Genomic DNA, 18,575 nt, shown 5'->3' with positions numbered 1-18,575 from the left:
TTCTTCAGAACTTTGTTTCTGATATCCATGGGCATTAAGTACTTGTGGTTATCTTTCTTGAGGTCCATCAATTTGCACTTTTTAAAAGGATTCTTCTAGATCAAAGACAGATAAAAAGTAAAGGTTCCCCTTGCGTATATGTTCTAGACGTTCCTGACTCTAGGGGGCTCATCTCTGTTTCAAAGCCGAAGAGGCAGCACTGTCCGACGATGCCTCCATGGTCATGTGGCCAGCATGACTATGCCGAAGGCGCATGGAACGCTGTTACCTTCCCACCAAAGGTGGTCCCTATTTTTCTACTTGCATTTTTATGTGCTTTCGAACTGCTAGGTTGGCCGAAGCTGGGACAAGTAATGGGAGCTCATTCCGTTATGCGACTTTAGGGATTCAAACTGCTGAATTGCCAACCTTTCTGATTGACAAGCTCAGCGTCTTAGCCACTGAGCCACCGATCAAAAATAAAAAGGGGAAATACTTCTGGCATACATCAGAGCAGTGTGCCAATTCCTGTGCTGAAAGCTTGCCGTTTGCTTTGAAACATGTTTGCTTCCCAATGCTATCATTAATTCTTGGAAAATAAAAATGGTGCTTCATTCTGACATGTACCCCTAACATGTCTGGGGGACTAGAGTCGGGCAAAACCCTTTTTCACAGATTTATGTCTGACCAAATTAATTATGGCAGCTTTTTGCGAATTGGCTCTCACAATCTGGAGTCACTGTTGGCACGACACTTTATTTAATTCATCATTTTGTTTTTCTGCCTCTGTGTTCCTTTCAAGCTCTGAGGGTAAAAATGAAAAAAATTAGAGACTTTGCAGACTATTTTCAGACGCCAAATAAACTTATTTATGTTATTGAAGAATAAAACAGCGCTGGATTAGATATTTGTGTAGGCTGTTAATTTAGATACTAATTAACTACTGGTAATGGTAAAGTCCTCTTGGGTTCAGCTCAGCCTCTCAGGAATTCATGGACATAGCCAAATAGTTTTCTTAGCATCAATAGGTTGCTATTGCCTTTTTCCTAGAATGCTTTTCGATTTTCTAGTCTAGTCTAAAGCCCTGGAGTTCCCAAGGAGTTTCCCATAAAAATATCATCAGCCTAACTGCTTATCCAAGGTCTGCTAGGTGCTGATTTATAGATGGACCCTGGAAATTGGGATGTACAAATTCGCTCTTATATACAGTCAGACCTTTAGTATAATTTAACTCAGTCTTTTCCTTCCGTAGCTTCTGTACAGTTGAAAGGGGCATTTGACCAGTGAAATGCTGACCTGAAATGTACAAATAGTATGATTTGATACAGGTAGTCTTTGACTTATAACTGTAAATCAAGCCAAGAATTGTGGTTGCAGGTTGTGCTGATTGTTAAATGGGTCACTATGTGACTGCACCCAATTTTTCAATATTTATTGTGGCGGTCATTAAGCAAATGCATTGTTGACAATGCAAGTAAACTCCAGTTTCCACCAAAAAGAAAATAAAACATGGTCTGAAACTCCTGAGAGCTTCACTCAGTTTCTGCGGTTGTAAGGCAGCCTTATAAAGCTAGTTCTTGATTTACAACCAGGTGCCTAGCAGTCATTTGAAGTTATGACAGGCCTCCTGTTACTTATGGATTCAAAGTTTACTCCACTTGCAATTACATGATTGCACTTTGGATGCTTGGTAACTTTACAGCTGTTTGCAAAATTTTGTGGTCACAGGACCGTGATGATTCTCTCTTTTAATCTTTTATCACCAAAATGAATAGCAAAAGTAGATCCTTTCCTAATTTATAAAAAATAGGGTTTTTAAAAAAGTTCTTGACTTCCTCCTAAAATACTAATACGACTAGGGGAGGACAAAAAGAAACCTTGGGGTATATATTCATGCTGGCAAGACCCAAGTGGAATTGGTGTTAGAGTGCAATACTTCATTATTATTGTGATTATTATTATTCATGGTGTCTGAATACCAACTCACCTCCATTGCAAAAATGATAGATTTGCCTTGAAGTGGACGGTGGCCTTTTGTGTATAAATGGATGAAATCATCTGTTCTGTGCTAGGATTTAAACTAATCTTTGCAAAGTCACTCCCGACATGTTAATCTGGTAGATGGCCCTATCGTCTTTGTTTCTTTCCGCAACTTTATTCATTCTGCTACTTATTCATTCTATTTATTGTATTCTGGTACCTTTTCATTTTAAGAAAAATCAGTTGTAGCAATGCATTGCCACCCCACATTTCTCCGATTTGGAAGGAGGTGTTTATACATTAATAGTACAGCTGAAACAGTTTTGAAATCATGTATAATAGCAGTTAAAATGTAGAGTACTCAGCCCAAGATATTAGTTAAAAGCACCTAAAACGCTTTTCAAAACCCATTTAAAAGCCAATGAAGTGGAATTAGAATTGTAGAAACCGGGGGACACCATTGAAACAACAATATCTCTAGTTGGTGCTTTTTGCTATTATTGAGATGAATAACGCTGCAATTAAGCTGATATGAACGCAGACTTCCATTGTGTACAGCAGATTACTCCCATTACTGAATTAGGTTATTTTAAAAATGGTAAAGCTGCTTAATGTAGATTCTTGAATTAGCTGAAGTGGATATGTCAGGATTACCAGCAGTTGATTTATTTATTGAGATGCTTTTTGTCAAGTGGGGCCCTTCAAAGGGATCTACAATGAGAGGAGAGAAAAACCTACACAGCGATATAATACAATTACAGAATAAAGACCAGAAAGCTCTTATTGGAAACAAGCTAAAACGATGATAAAGATCTGTACTCATGCTTCCAAGGTTATTTTGGCCTGACAGTGAAATTATAAATAGAAAGGCTTAAATGATAGTATTATCTGAAGAGAAAGAGAGCAGCTGCAGTGTTGTACTTTTCTATATGTGTGCTATAGAGCAGGGGGTCCCTAACCCTGGTCCGTGGACAAGAACTGGTCCATGGCAATCCAGAAACCGAGTGGGCAAACAAGCAAAGCCCCATTCACAAGATGCAGGGAGCACATGAAACTATGTCCCCTCTGGTTCCTGGAAAAACCTATCTCCACAGAGCCAGTCCCTAGTGCCCAAAAGGTTGGGGGGGGGGCGCTGCTATAGAAGGAAGACCCCATCAAGTTTAAGTTGTTGCAGTATAGAGAAAGCATTTTGTGTTTTAATCTTTGGGTAAGCAGAAGACATGCTATGATTAGGAATACTAGTATTTTAAGCAGAGCATTCATATTGATAGTGATAATAGCTACAGAGGGCTGACACTTTTAATTGTATCATACACAGTTATGACTGTGAGTACATGCACTTGAATTTTTGCTTTTCAATAGTTTAATGCTCTGTTTAGTCCTTTGAAGTTTATGCTTATATGATAAAAATATTCTGAATTACAGTTTATATATGCATAACTACAATATTTTGAAACTCCTTTAAAAATACAAAATCTTACGTATTCATTATTGGGAAAGGAGCATTAAAGTTCTTATAGCCCATGATTTATCAGTAGATTTAAATAGTCACAAGGAATCATTGTGGTATAGTACTGGATTGTTATCAGGGAAATCCAGATTGCAACTATGCTTGGCTATGGAAGCTACCTGGGTATCTTTAGGCAAGTCATTCTCTAAGTCTGATCTACCTTGCAATTTTGGTGTATGGGGAAAATAGAAGGAAGAGGTGTCATAGGTTCCTGGAGGAATGGCAGGATATACACCCAACCGAGAAATAAATAACTGTAGACAGCACAAACATATTTTTGCAATGAACCATTGCAAGATGGCTTTTAATTTATCAATCTTTCCCAACCTATAGATAATACAAGCCCAAGATTCCATAATAATGGAGCGAGCTTATGGAAACAATGTGCTTTTTTAAAAAAATATGCAAAGAATATGTATGAATGATGGCTGGGCTGCACCATCTAAATATACATGCTCAGCATTGTAACATTTCAAATAATGTAACTTTTCAAAGCCTTGCAAACAAATGACATATTTTATCAAGAATCTCACCATAATAACAAAAAATGACTGCCAAAGAAACACCCAGTTTAAACAAAAACTTGTTCTTAAAATAACACTGGATGCACAATAGTATACAATCAGAGTACTTCAATGTAATGCAACTGTCTTTTGTTTCAGAGTCAATGTATTTCCCCAGGGATAGTAATATTTGGTGCAACAACAGTGTATATTTCAAACCACTCCCTTCTACTGATAAAAAGAGAGAAAGGGGTGGGGAAGGCCCGAACAATATAAATTGAACCTCTAATTTTGAATAGTATGTAAGCAGTATTACTTCAGATTAATTCACTTTTTCATTTACTTTGAATTTACATAGGTTACTGACACATTAATTGAAAATTAACTGTTTTGGGGGCCTGTAACTTAGATGGTAACAGAATGTCATGTTAAATACTAGGTTGAGCAGTTTTCTGTCAGTTTTATTGTACATTTAAACAGACCAAGCTGCAGGCATACTAATGTAAGGGTGGCTCTCCTTTGCCTTAATGTTAACAGGAATGAAATAGGTTCATATACACTATTGATTTAAAAAATAAATATGTGCATTATGTATTATTTTTCTTTCCCAGACTATCTTTAGGTAGTCTAGCACCTATTTGTTCCATAGTGAAAAAAACCATCCTTTCTACAAACATGAGAAAGTCTACATTTATAGCAATATATTTATTTGCATCTTCTTTCAAAGTAAACCTAATAATAACATACAGAACTCCTGTGAAGATTAGTGCCTGCTGGGATATGTAGATATGGAGGGCAACTGAGTCATAGCATGATAGTAAAAGGGGAAAATAGGTGAAATGGAAAAAGAGAGTCATAAGTTCACATTCATTCAATTAAGACAGGCTATAAATATGGTTGTGATTTAAAAAATTCCTCTTCCTAGGCCAGGGGTGTCAAACTGTATTTCTTTGAAGGCTGGATCAGCATTGTAGTTATCCTCTGTGGGTCGGCAGGGGGGAGCAGGGGGAGGGAATGGGATGGACGCCTCCTGCAGCACTTTGCCTGCCAAAACGGGGTGCAGGAGGCCTGCACCCCCCCCCATGCCTCATTTTCGCCCTCCCCAGCATGCAGCATCACTCTGCCGCCCAAAAACGGGTCATGCAGAGGCCCTGAGAGGCTCCTGCAATGCCCATTTTTGGTGTCCCAGGCGCCCAGCAGCACTCTGCCAGCTAAAAACGGGGCCCGCAGAGGCCCTGCAAGGCCCCTGTGTGGCCCGTTTTCAGCCTCCCCGCCTCCTGATGCTTTAGATAAATTAAAACTTTAAAAGTGAGAAAAACGTTTATATCAGTGTGGGACATGATTTCTAAAATGTTACAGCATTGATAAACAGTTGCAAAAGAGATTGAATGATTTTATGAGTCTTACTTTTTGATCAAATGCTTCTTTCCCCAAAATATCTAACATCATTTGGGATATGTTTATCCTATTCATATATTGCATATCTCTGTTAAATTAACATTGGACTTTTGGTTGGAAAATTAGCCAACTATATATCAAGCCAGATTTTAATCATGGTGCTTGTCTGATCCTCAAAATATTATGGGCTGTTATTTCTCACCCCTCCTCAAATTTTAGTTTGGCAACTTTTGCGGATCGCCGGGAGGGTGTCCTGCAAGAGTAGGATAGGCTTTTGACACTTTCATAATTTCCAAGGGCTGCTAAGGGTGTTGGTTTGTGCGACTGAAGAATCATGTGGAGGGGGTTTGTGGGGGGGTGTCACCCTTTTTCAACAGGAATTCAGCAAGGAGTGGGAGGAATGTGGAAGTGTTTAATGATCAGAAGCAGGGAATAAATATTTGGGTGTTCCTATGTTTGCATTTCCTCTTGTCAAGCAAGACAGACAATAAATAAAAAAGCACTGTGCCCCTTTTATAAATGTTTTCTAATTATTTTGCAAGGGTTACAGCAAAGAGGCGGAGAACAACTGGCATAAAGGCAAAAACATCAATTCAGAAAAACAGGCTGTAGAGTTTTATTTAAGTAGGACTTTGAACTGTGCTCTGAAGCACATGCAGTAAAGTGACAGTGAAATGCATTTCTAGAGCCCTATGCAAGGGTTAGTGCTGGTACAGCACCTATTTTTGGAAGATACCTGTAGTCAGACTAGATATGCAGATGTTAAAACCATAAAGGGTAGGTATTTATGTCTTTCTCTGGTGTGTGTGTGTGTGTGTGTGTGTGTGTGTAAAGTGCTTTACTTTTTTATTGCCAAAGATGAAAAGTCATAAGTAAAATGGTAGGTTTTATAGGCATTTTAAAGAGTACACAACTCGTATCTATTTGAGATCAGTAACAAAGAAACCTTATTTGAATTTTGTGTTGGCTTGTGGCATTCAAGCTCACATGGAAATAAGCACACTGGGATAGAGGAAACTGATTTCCAAGTACAAAATTGGGCTGTACATTGAAGCATTTGTGCTTCCTTTGAGTGTCATAAGTTTAATCTTATCTTTTCCTTGCTTGCATATGGCCACTTTATTTCCTTTTCCTCTTCGTCTTCATTTTGTGCTCTTTCTTGCTACTCTGACTCTCTCTTTGTAGGTAGGAAAAGGAGTGTGTCAAAGTAATATCAGGACTTGCTGTCACTAACATCATCAGGTATGGGAAATGATTGCCTTGGCAGCTGCTATCTATAGAATCCTTAAGTTTGAAGTGTTCAATGGAGGTTATAGGGATGATGCCAGTTTTCAGTAGTATTCATTTGCTTTTTAGATATACAGGTATCTAGTTTGGGCATATTAACATGGCTTTGATTTATAAGCACATTTTTAGGAAGTCCATATTGGTATGCTTAATCAATGCCATTTTAAAATATTTATTTTAAATTTATTTATAATATCGTTTTAAACAGTATTTTATATTCTTTTGGTGTCCTATGAAATTGTGGACCTACCATAGAATAAAAATATTCAACCAACCAATATATAGAACATCTGCCAACAAGTGATGAATATATGGAATATATCCCATTACTAATAATTATAGGATTCATAAGAATGAATGCTACAGTTGAACAATGTAAGTTATTTGACAAGTAATATTAAGTAAGATCAGTTAGGAGAAAGATTTTATGTTGCTCACTGTGGTGTTTAACAGTAGCAGTCTAAAAAAAACATAATAGGGATATCTTTGGGATTGTAGTATCACTGACATGCTGTCACTAACATCATCAGGTATGGGAAATGATAGCCTTGGCAGCCGCTAACTATAGAATCCTTAAGTTTGCAGTGTTTAATTAAGGTTATAGGGATGATGCCAGTTTTCAGGCGTATTCATTTTAATAGTATTTCTATCTTTTCTTTCTTCTTGAGTGCACGTGGGAGTGTACATTGTATTCCTACAATAATAAGCCTATAAAGTACATGGACTGAGATAAAGCACCGGTGAGCTCCATGGTTGAGTGAGGACCTGAACTTTGATTTCTCTGGTCTAAGTACAATAGTTTAACTACTGTCCTACCCCGAACTGGCTGTTTCAGATTTCAGATGTATTTCTTCCTTGTATTCAGAAAGCCTGAAAAATCGGAGGGGGGGAGGGGGACAGCCATCCCAAGTGTATAATCTTTGTGGAGAAGTATTTTTCCTAAATTACCTTAATTATAGAACTGTGTGCATTACATTTTTAAAATAACACTGGTCCTATTTATTGAAGAAGCAAGTTAACTTGAGATATAAAACAACTCACATAGACATGAATATTGTGAAAACTTATTCTTCAAATGTTATCTATATGATACTTAAGTGAAACCCCAGAACTTTGATATATAAACAGGTAATTCACCAAGTGTTGTAAGAAAGCTCTGTTGAAATATGTTCATTAACAGGTGTGCATTAAGAAACGCGAAAAGTAGATGACAATACATCAAAACTTGGATGATCTACTTTCTATAGTATCTTTCTAAGTGTTAGTGTTCTAAGTGTTAAGAAGAGATTACTATATGTAGCTAAACATTTACACTGATCTGGAGAAAAAAGTAAGAAGCTAGGAGCCCAGAATTGAACCAAATATTAAACCAGAAAATACACACTGCACTCCAGATGTTAAATTACAGGAGCCCTAGTCTGTGTGGCCAGTTGTGAAAGATTTTGGGAGGTATAGTTCAGCAGTGTTTGGAATGTTACACACTATATACTTTTGTGGTAAACAAACAACTCCAGTGCTTTAGTTTGTTATACCACCAAGGGGAATAAGCTAAATGCAAGCAGGAGTGAATAAACATTTTTTTCAAGTCCTAGCAAATGCCTGGAGAAGTCTCTGCAGTTTTCTTGGCAAGCTTTTTCAGAAGTGGCCTGTCTTTCTATGGCCTTTTTCAGACGTGGTTTGCCAGTGCCTCCTTCCTAGGGCCAAGAGAGAATGACTGGCCATAATCATCCAACTGGCTTTGTGCCTAAGGCTGGACTCGAACTCTTAGTCTCCCAGTTTCTAGTTTGGTTCCTTAACCAGTACACTAAATGAACTAAATAATGGGAGCCTTTAAATCTTGCTGATATTTCAAAACATTTATTTAACCAGTTGCTTTTTTCTGAGCTCATCGTTTTTGCCAAAGATGAATGGGATTCCATTCATCTGGGATTCCAGCTTCTACAATCACACAAACCTTTAGGAATTTGTCTCCTGTTGGAGAGTTATCTTTCTGTGATTGATACTTCTGCAATGATAATTAAATTAAAAAAAGATTGGTAAACAGTATCATCCTATCTTACTATAATTGACACATCCTGGATAATGCAGTTCCTGATTGCAAGTTGCCAATTCATTAGTAATGTCTCTTAGAGAGTGCTGAAGCAGAGCTGCTTGCATTCTTTTCCAAAACTTGGAGCAAGAATTTAACAAAATAAATGACTATTATCTTTTGCAGTGGTGTCTGCAGATGTATATAATCTGCATAAAATAATACATTTTCTTATCTGTCATGTTGTAGAAATTCCTGATTAATTTCAGCCAAGTGTAGATCGGCTTCCCACTTTCCAGCTAATTGTGTATTGAGAGATGACACATGGTTTCTTCTGCAGTTTTCAGTTTAGGAGCTGGCAGAGTTCTCTTAGCTGAAATTTGCACGAGCCAAATAGTAACAAGAATAACTAAGGGTCAGAATCTGCATCATCACTTTTCCTTGGGTTTTTGAGTAGAAATTTAATAGTAAAGTTTTAAAAATCTGTACAATTCTCTCTGTGTTACTTACTCTATACGTGAACACTTCCACAGGTTTATCTGTCTTGGGAAAGCAATTATGGTGATTGGGTTATGGTATTGGACACTCGATAAAAAATAGTTTTCAGGTGCTGAAGATAAAAATAATACAATCATTTTTATTAATCTGGAACATAGTTGGTCAGGCCTAAGCATATGCTTTTGGTAAGGTAAAATGCTTTCAAAATTTCTGATTCTTTATCTCCTTGTTTTGAGTAGTTGCCTCATTCTGCAGACTTTGAATTGTATACGCCACGGTTCAAACCCTACTGAAATTGTTTGTTTTGGCATGTATCTCTTCAGATTATATTAATGTGAACAAGTCTGATGGCTTTTTTTTTTAGTAAACAGTAGGGAGCTATTCAAGACAGGGATTTGTTATTCTTGTGTTTAAAATTAATTCCCACATGATGAATGTTTTAATATATCTGTCTAGAGTTTTACAAGTGATCACTGTGTATTTCAGTAATGATTAAATTAGAATGTATTTTTGTTCTCCTGTCCTAGACCCTATGACCGTGATGGCGAACCTATGGCACGCGTGCCACATGTGGCACATGGAGCCATTTGTCAGGGCACGCGAGGCGCTGCCCTGTCAGCTGGCCAGCGCACACGCGAGGCGCTGCCCTGTCAGCTGGCCAGCGCGCACGCGAGGCGCTGCCCTGTCAGCTGGCCAGCGCGCACGCGAGGCGCTGCCCTGTCAGCTGGCCAGCGCGCACGCGCACGCGCACGCTGGCCAGCTGAATTCACCTTTTTAAAAGCTATGTTTCGCCTTCCCCAGGCTCCAGAGGCTTTATAGGAGCCTGGGGAGGGCGAAAAGAGCCTCCCCCGCCCCCCCCCCGGAGGCTTCAGGGACCGTCCGGAGGTTTCCCTGAAGCTTTCGGAACGCTTAAAACCACCCTCCGAGCAAACCGGAAGTGACTTCCAGGTTGCTCGGAGGGTCGTTTTAAGCGTTCCGAAGGCTTTCAGGGACCGTCCGGAGGCTTCCCTGACACCTTCAGAGCGCTTAAAACCACCCTCCGAGCTCCGAAGGCTTCAGGGAAGCCTCCGGACGGTCCCTGAAGCCTTCGGAACGCTTAAAATGACCCTCCGAGCAACTAGGAAGTCACTTCCGGTTTGCTCGGAGGGTGGTTTTAAGCGTTCCGAAGGCTTCAGGGAAGCCTCCGGACGTTCCCTGAAGCCTCCGGAGGGCCTCTGGGGGGGGCGGGGGAGGCTCTTTTCGCCCTCCCCAGGCTCCTATAAAGCTTCTGGAGCCTGGGGAGGGTGAAAAAAGCATGTAAAAATGGGGGGGGCGTTGTGCGCGCATGCGCACTGGGGGATCGCACGTTGCATTATGGGTGCGGCACACCCGCACACGACCCCCCACGCACTCCCCCCACTTGTGGCACGCGAGCCAAAAAAGGTTCGCCATCGCTGCCCTATGATAATTTCCTGACCAAGATTTTGGGGACAGTTGACCTGAAGTAAAGCTCTGGACTTCTTGGTTTTTCTTTGACAAAACGTTTCACTTTTCATCCAAGAAGGGAACTAAAGAAGTTTCTTGGATGAGAAGTGAAACATTTCCAAGGGGAAAAAAACCCAAGAAAGCCTATCTTTTGAAAAGCACCTTTGGGACAACCATGACCTGGATTGAGAATCTCCATTAGACATTTAGCCATGCACTTTGGGATAAACATACTTCAGAACTGAAGAAGTTTCTTGGATGAGAGGCGAAAAGTTTTCAAGGAAAAAAATTAAGTTGCTTTTTGAAAAGCACCTTTGGGACTTCTCATAGATAGTTCTGGGACTTTTAATGTTATAGCAGCATCATGGAATGAAGCAGGATTCCTACGTCATTGTTAAGTTGTGTAAAACACACCAAAGGCAACACAGTTGCCCTTGAAAGCTTGTTCTCTGCCTGTGTACACAAGGCTAGCAGATACATAGACTGAAAGCTATCAGTATGCAAACAACTGATAATTCTTGAACATTTTCAGCGTCAGTTTGTACCATTTGATAAAAGATACGCTTCCACTATAAGTTATGCATTTCCTAGCTACTGTGAACTTAAAGCATGGGAATCGTTCTAATTTGGGCACAACTTGGAATGTACCTCAGCAAACTTTGGAGGCAGCCCCAGAACCAGTTGTTGCTAAGTCATAAGCTTTAAAGTGATAGAAAGAGGACATGGTTAAGTGTTTGACTGGAGTGCAATAACATCCACTCCATTTTCATTAAATGTATGTGAATTGGACGCAATTTCATTTTTTATCTCACCTCTTCCCATCCTTATGTTTGTACATACCTGCCTGCTGCACACCACTCAAGAGTTTAGATGTGGCCTTCAGCCCAGAAATAGCTGTATTATTACTAGAAGATTACACCCATTGCACTCATTTGGAGGGAACTCCACAATTGGATTGTGAAGAAACATGCTTCGCTCAGCCAGTAAACGCCTTTAAATAGGTTTATACTGACAGTGCCTGTCCTGTTGCATTGCCAGCTAATTTGGAAACTATATTTTGGATGCACGCGGTATTGTACAACTTTGTGTGCTTCCTTTGTCTTGTGCCGTTTCTCATGTACAAGGAGCATGGGAGAAAAAATGAAACGAAGTGGCAGTCATACTTTTTTCCCCATTGAAATTTATAGGCAGTGTATTGTAATAAGGACTTAGTTATACTCGCTTTACCACCCTGTATCCTTTCCATAGGGTGGCATGCAAGAAAATCCTTAATCCTAGCTCCGAATAAGACAGAAATATGTTTCATCTTTTGCAGCGAAGGTGGGAAAAATATACCGTGTATATTATGGCCTTCCCCGGCTGTAACACGTATTTCCTGGGTAGATGTTTAATCAATGATTCATTGTTTGTTTTTTGCATAGATGGGCCCACACTGTGTTTATGCCAGTTCTGTGTACTGACAATGAATTCATTGTTTCAGGGTAGATCAACATTGAAAAATCCCTGTGTTCTTTCTATCATTCTAGCACTTGTGGGTTTCTTTTGCCTGTAGGGCTGTGCAGAGCTCCAGATATAGTTTATAGGAGGTGCTCTGGAATGTGCTAAGAGTGTGAAAGCAGTAGCTGTTGCCTCCTTATTAAAGCAGGTGTGTCTCCTTTCAAGATTGTGTGACTGCCTTGGAAGGCTCCCTGCAACACAGCCCTAGTAATAGGATTATAATGCTGCATCTATTAATGCTTCCATTAATATTCCACCTTTCGTTCAGGAACTCAAAGGTTGTGTGGCCATAACAATAACCCTGTAAGGTAGAATGGAGTGAAAAAGATTAATTGACCCTGAAGTTTCTCAATTAGCTTCTATGCCTGAGAATAATCATAATTCTGAATTTCCAACTCCTAGTCTAAGTCACTGACCACTATATAGGTAGGTAGGTGATAGATAGATAGATAGACAGACAGACAGACAGACAGACAGACAGACAGACAGACAGACAGACAGACAGATAGATGAAATTCAGCAGGTTCTGACAGGTTCTGGAGAACCGGTAGCGGAAATTTTGTGTAGTTCAGAGAACTGGTAAATACCACCTTTGACTGGCCCCAGAGTGGGGTGGGAATGGAGTTTTTGCAATATCCTTCCCCCAGGAGTGGAGAAGGAATGTGGATTTTGCAGTTTCCTTCCCCTGCCACCCCCACCAAGCCACACCCACAGAACTGGTAGTAAACATTTTTGAATTTCACCACTGGATAGAATATTTCTGCACTTCTACACACGAGGAATGTTAACTAGTAAGATTTGTTTGCTGTCTGGGATGAAGGTTTTAAGCTCAAAATATTTCACTTCTTTAATAGTTATTACGCCTCACAAATTATCATTTCTCAGCCTTTGGGCTAAGATCATATGGGTGTGTGTGGCATATTTTACGCTTTACTTGTTGGCAAACTCAGGAATGTAACTATCAAGCTCAGTTTGATTGTATTGCATTAACAAACATATCATTTAATAGGCTTTTAAAAAAACTATACATACTGCTTTGTGCAGTGCTACTTCTCAGTATCACAGACTTTATTTACTGTATGGGCGGTGGAGTACAATTTATACAAATGTTGTAGCTACAGTAAAACTGCTGTCCTGGCAAAATCAGTTTCTTATCAGGATGCTAAAAGAATGTGTAAAATGGTGACTTTTCAAATTGTGTAAAATTATTTTTGCTAGTTTGTATAAGCTTGCTTTAAAAAAAAAACCTTTTTGATGTAGCGCAAAACCTTTCTACCCTTACTCTGTGTCTGCTGTGAGTTATAATCCTTGCTGTGTTTATTAATAATCTATATGCCATATAGTACTCACATTTTAATTTCTGAAAGAGTGAAGAATTAGATTTTCCTACACAATCCAACAGTACTCCTGATATTCTCGGCAAGTCAACAGTGCAGGCCCTCATCCCACATAGCTCAGTTGGTGTAAGTCTTTCAGATTTAGTGGAAGATGCTTTGACAGATGAACATGTCCTTAATCTAGGTCTGGTGTGGAGAACAATCTGAATAACCTAGGGCAGTAATGACAAACCTTTTTTGGCTCATGTGCCAAAGCACTCCCCCCATTTTTTGCATACTTTTTCCGCCGTCCCCAGGCTCCAGAGGCTTTATAGGAGCCTGGGGAGGGCGAAAACAGCCTCCCCCCCCCGGAGGCCCTCTGGAAGCTTCAGGAGCTGCCCTGAAGCCTACGGAGCGCAAAAAAACCTGCCCTACGGGCAAACTGGAAATTCAGGAATGGACTTCCGGTTTGCTCATAGGGCCGTTTTTAGTACTCCGGAGCCTTTAGGAGGCTGCATGTGCTGTGAATATTGAAGAATTGTGCAATTAAAAACAGATAGTAGAAGTTCAGCTCTTAGGTTGGGGAACAAGGTTGTGGAAGACTTGTTTGTGTGGGTGTAAACCTAACTGAAATCAGTAAGCTTTACTTCTCATAAATTGTGCTTTTAGTTTTTCATTTTTTATCAATTTTCCAAGATAGTTTTTTTCAAGCTTTTCCAATTGACGTTTTCTCCTCTAAGCTTAAAGATGGTAGACCTTTTGAATCCAACCAGTGGCAATTCTTCAGAATAAGACATCTTTATATTACATATAACTGCTTATTCATTCGGTGTTTCTTAGAAGAGGCCTCTGTATCTCTCATAGGAACTGCTGATTTTACATTTTGAAAAGTGGAAGACCCAACATTAATTGCTTATTCCAGTGATGGCAAACCTATGGCACACGTGCTGGAAGCAGCACACAAAGCCATCTCTCAGGGCACGCCAGCCGTCACCCGTTGCTCTTCTGGGTTCCGGCATGCACATGTGTGCTGGCCAGCTGGTCTTGGTGCATGCAGAAGTGCTGGAAACTGGAAGAGCAGCTCCCTGGTGCACATGCATGCGCTGGGAAGCTGAGCTTCTGGTTTCCCGTGCACACATGTTGACTGGCTATCTGCTCTTTGTGTGTTCATGCATGACAGAAACCAGAAGACCAGGTGACTGGTGTATATGCTCATGCTGGAAACTGGAAGCTCAGCTTCCCGGCGTGCACATGTGTGCCGGGAGCTGCTCTTCTGCTTTCTAGCACTCCCACACACACATGCTCGTGCTCCCATTTTGGCATTCGGTGCCGAACACTGGCTTATTCCCTCTCCTCAGAAAGCTTTAAGAGACTCCCTGATGATATTGATAAACAACCCCTCTTCCAAAATAATTCCTGATTATGTATAATTTGAAAAAATGATCGAACAGTTTATTATGAATATAAGCTATTCTCATATTTATAAGCCTGACAAACTCAAGTCTCTGTGACCATTTTAATGGCAAAGTTTATCTACAGCTTTCCAGGTTTTTACTGTTAATTTACCATTCTGCAACTGTCAATTCTGTTGCAACTTTCATATCACATTTTAATTGTCTATCCATTTTTATGTTTCTGAGAGACAGCTGTAATCATATGGACATCAATAAAAAAATAACATTAATTTTGTCCAGTTGATTTCACTTGGATCTTCAAATATTAATAATTCATCATGGCCTGTTGTCACCCAGTAGCCTGGCGGTGACTAAAATTTTATCCCTGGGTATTAATATATGGATGAATGCATTCTTTCATGAGATGTTGTAACCTCAAATACAGGGGACTCCTTGAAATGGGCCTTTTTATGGGTAATAAATGATGGGATGCACATGAGATTCTGCAGGATATTGCAGGATTCCGGTATGAGCCAAACTTACATTTTCCTATAATATTCCAGTTCGTGGAATATTTCCCCCTTTCCTTTTCCATGTCACTCCCAGCTTATTTTGCTGTTTTTCAGGGAGGTTTCCCTTCAGATCTGCCTCCATATCCTCTCTTGTTTGTGGATGATGCCGTTATGACTATATAAGGATTGGCATTTTGCAAAACTGTTCTACTATGATTGCAAAGTGATGCTTTTCAAAAAGTGATTTTAAAAGGTGCTTGGGGTTATAGAGCAGCCTAGCACTTTCTTCAGCAGTGAGATAACATAAGAAAGACTTCTTACATTAATTGCTGATTGACATGCTTTCCTGAAATGCCCTAACAACCTGGCTCAAAGCATAAATATCTGTAGCAGATTTGGCTATAACCTACAGCTCAAAGGATGGTTTTTGGCCTTTTAAAGTAAGAAAATGTCATTTGGACTTGGAGCCGGCTGAAAGGATTTTCGGTTTCCAAGGCCGCTGCTGTCCAAAGGTCAGTTTATTAGATCTACAGAAGATTCAGAAACGGTTGTTTCAAGAGAAAGTTTTCAAGTTCCAGAGGGATACAAAAAAAAAAAAAATGTTTCCCAGGATTTTGGTAAACTCTGTTGTTTAAATCCAGTAGTAAATAGTTATGGGACTGACTTCTATGTTGATGGAATTAATAACTCTTCCTTTCATATGTATTAAATTCCTTAAAAGGGAATATATGATTCAAATCTTTTGGATTAAATAGAAATAATCTAGTGCAGTGATGGCTAACCTTTTTAGTGCTGAGTGCCCAAAGCATGCACGAATGCATACGTGCGTACCCCAATCCCCAAAATGCAATGCAAGTACTCCCCACACATGCGCCCTGCCACCGTGCATGTGCCCCACCTCCTCCTGATTTGTCTTACGGGTTGGTGCAGGAGGCTTTTCGGGCCCAAAATGGGATGTGGGGTGGCCTCACAATCTACACAGCTTCTCCCCCCAGCGTGCCCTAGTTTTTTCCTCCATTCCTTCCATGTAGAGGCACCTGTGGAGGGTGAAACCTACCGAGACCAGGGAAGGCACAGGCAGCAGGAATGGAGGAGAAAGCTAGGGTGCATTGGGGGTGAGAAATGTAGGGCGTGCTAGGGGGAAAACTGCTGAGATCGGGGAAGGCCATGCCCCCATGCATGCGTGGCAGAGACCCAAAGACCAGCTGGCCAGCAAGAGACGTACACGCATGCACGGTGGAGCTGGACTGGGGCGAAGGCTGGCATGTCCACACAGAGGGCTCTGTGTGCCACCTGTGGCATGCGTGCCATAGGTTTGCCACCACAGGTCTAGTGGTTAACCATTTAAATATCAATGATTATTCTTAGTAGATGGAACTCCTTGGACATTTTCAAGAGAGAATTAGCACAGTTCTTTACTTGTCACTATGCAAGGCTACTGCATAATTTATGAAACATTTATCTTTGTGCTTGCAAGATCAGGAAGTGTCACTCATAAAGTACAGAGTGCTATGAATATAAGGACTTTATTTTCAGTGATTTTGCACTCCCTTGCACTTAAGGCAAGATAACTTCTTTTCACAGTTTCCTCCCTCATTCTCTCTTCTTTTCTCTCTCTACTACCCAGCTTTTCATGTCTTTTAAAAAATTTCATGAGTTTTACAATCCTAAAAGATAATTCAAACTGAAATCAGAAGAAAAATATAAGACTAAAAATGCAAAATGCAAAAAGAAAGGAAAAGAAGAAAGAAAGAAAAAGAACATTTAAAGAAGCAATTCCTGAACTTCCTTGCAGACACATACAGGCAAATTAATAGTTCCCTACTTACTATGACGTTATATACATACCTCACCTCTTCCCATACCTACCCTGTCAATTCACAAATCGAAAAAGTATTGCCATTTTGGTTCAAATATCCTCAAAAACTAATAAAAGGTTTCCAGAACGTTATAAAGATGTTACATATTTTAGCCCTGACCAAGCAAGCCTACTTTATATTCCATTATTTATTTCTAATGATCTTAACCTCTAGTTTATCAAGTTGTTGTTTTAAGATTGAAGCTCCATGTAGACCATTTTTCTTCCATTTCAAATATTTTTTTTTCAAGGTTTTAGAAACCCTCTTGAAAATCCAAAAATAAGTCCTTTTTTATCTCTTCATTTGTTATTTATGTTTCCACCTTATTATCTCTTTTTATAACCGTCAATTTCTTTCTTTTCCAATATTTTTTATGAACTCGGATTTGTATCTTCACTTCATCCTGTTTCTACATAAATTCTTCTGTATTTTTGTTTGGCACAGCTTTCAGTACTTTGTAATTGTAATTCTTCAAATACCGGTAATTCATTTATTGGTATAGAAGTAATTGCTCAGACTGGTTATACGTTTTTCTCCCAATCTTTTGAAATCTCTCAAGTATCATACTGTATTTTATTTGTCATTTTACTTGATTTTACTTACACTTTCACTTTTTTTCTTCCTGCTTAGAATTTTAGTCCCTCTAGTGGCCCATTTCTATATTTATGAAGTCTCAGGTTTCACTGATGCTTTGTTTTCCCTTTCAGACAATAATCTGTTTCTTGGTTGACAAAACAATTTGTCTTCCCACATATTGTTTTGTTTACTCATTTTTTCAGAAGTCCTAATTTGCCAATTTTTTCTGATCCCTTAATCTGTTTAAAACTTTCTTAGATTAGCTTGTTGTCATTTGTTTGATATTAAGGTTTTCAAAATTGCTATATAACTTTTCTATTTTGGGATGAAACATTACTCACTAGGTAGTTTTTCATATCTGTTGTATGGAAGACCTCATTTAACTGTAAAACAATTGTAAATGTAAAGGAGATGATGGAACACCAGTATCCTTATAGCTCTGCCTGGGTTGAGAATGGCTTTCCTTGTCTCCTGGTGCTCAGACCAACAGAATGACTGCTGTTCCAGTCTCCTCGCAAGGAGTAGCTGTTCAGAGCACAATTGGATGATCTCTCATCTTCTTCTTATTCAAAAATGTTACATAAATATACTGCCTTGCACAAATGTAAAATTTCAAGTAGTGATAAAATTATCCTTGGCATTCCTAATAATATTGACCAAGCCTCATATCATCTTTGCCAAAATTCAAGTTTATTGATTGCGGTCACTGTGTTATCAGTGTGTTATCTGTGTTATCATAAGCCTAAGATGAGGTTGCAAAAGTATCCCACCAG

At 39.5% G+C, this 18,575-nt stretch overlaps 1 protein-coding gene across 6 annotated transcripts in view; it reads left to right on the top strand.

The window, feature by feature from the left end:
• Window positions 1-18,575, top strand: part of COBLL1 (cordon-bleu WH2 repeat protein like 1) — a 132,835-nt gene that overhangs the window by 63,557 nt on the left and 50,703 nt on the right. Inside the window, exon 1 of one of the 6 annotated variants that reach the window (XM_081939684.1) lies at window positions 6,008-6,147. The exons of 4 other annotated variants lie outside the window; for them this stretch is intronic. The gene's annotated coding sequence lies outside the window, so the exon portion shown is untranslated. Of the gene's footprint in view, window positions 1-6,007; window positions 6,148-6,572; window positions 6,613-18,575 lie in introns of those variants that run through there. One more of the 6 variants, XM_081939685.1, reaches the window with a different exon arrangement.

This window comes from Natrix helvetica (assembly GCF_964273705.1).
Source record: "Natrix helvetica genome assembly, chromosome: 1".
NCBI classification, from domain to species: domain Eukaryota; kingdom Metazoa; phylum Chordata; class Lepidosauria; order Squamata; family Natricidae; genus Natrix; species Natrix helvetica.
Note: the sequence above shows the minus strand (reverse complement) of the source record. Positions and strands in the feature narration are given on the sequence as shown.